The sequence below is a fragment of the Buceros rhinoceros genome, unplaced genomic scaffold, assembly GCF_000710305.1.
Source record: "Buceros rhinoceros silvestris isolate BGI_N320 unplaced genomic scaffold, ASM71030v1 scaffold9398, whole genome shotgun sequence".
Taxonomy (NCBI): Eukaryota; Metazoa; Chordata; class Aves; order Bucerotiformes; family Bucerotidae; genus Buceros; species Buceros rhinoceros.
This window is the reverse complement of record NW_010428586.1, coordinates 1-931: the sequence shown is the minus strand read 5'-3', so window position 1 is coordinate 931 and position 931 is coordinate 1.

Here is a 931-nt window from a genome sequence, read left to right as displayed (position 1 = left end):
CCTGGCCCCCCCCAGCCACACTGGCCACCTCTAGAGGCTCCTCTACAACGGAGGGTGGGAAAGAGATTGTATCAGATGTCACCTGGGACACAAGGACTGTTTCGGGATCTTTCCTGACTTAATCTCTCATGGCAATAGTGTAGCTGATTTCTTCCTGATCATATGCCTTCTCCAGGATGAATCAGGTAAAGGGGGAGGTTTTAAGGACAGCACCCGAGCCACGACGTCCTGCTCGGAGATGGGCAAGAAAAACAACCTCCCCGCGCCCCTCCAAGCAGTTGTGGTTTGTGCATCTCCCAACACGCATCATCCGCAATTTTGAGGATGTATTGCTGGAGTGTCTGCAGCTCCTCCAACAAAACAGCTCTCTTGTAACACATCCCTCTCAGATCAGAAAGTCCTTCTGCAACCCAGCGTACAGCTGCAGACAGGATTAAGGTGTTTGGGCCTGTTAGGACATACTCCTGTCCAGTCACAAGGACATTTCTGTTGCATCAGCCATGCTGAGCAGGGGCCTGTGCATCCTCTTCCTCCGGCTGCAGGGAGCCCGCATGAGCTGCGCCGCTCTCCTGCGTTACCACACGTGAGCATTTTCTCCCCAAGCGATGACTTAATCCGGCACGTGTCCAAAGAGGCATGTGACCACCAGCCCTCACAGCGCAGCAACGCGCCGTCCCTCGGCCTCACCCCGCGCTGGCAGTTTGTAACTCTCAGCCACGGCATTTACCTTGTGAACAAAACCGTCCTTTATGGCCAGCAGCAGGGTGTCACATTTACTGCTGGCACAGGGAAGTGTATAAACACCCAACGCCTTTCAGTGCCAGCGCAGCTTATGAACAGACTATGTCTTCCTTCCCCAGAAAGATGATGGCCAGTAATTAAAAGCAAACCGTTTTCAAAAGTCCTGATCCAAGCAGGGCGGGGGGTGGGG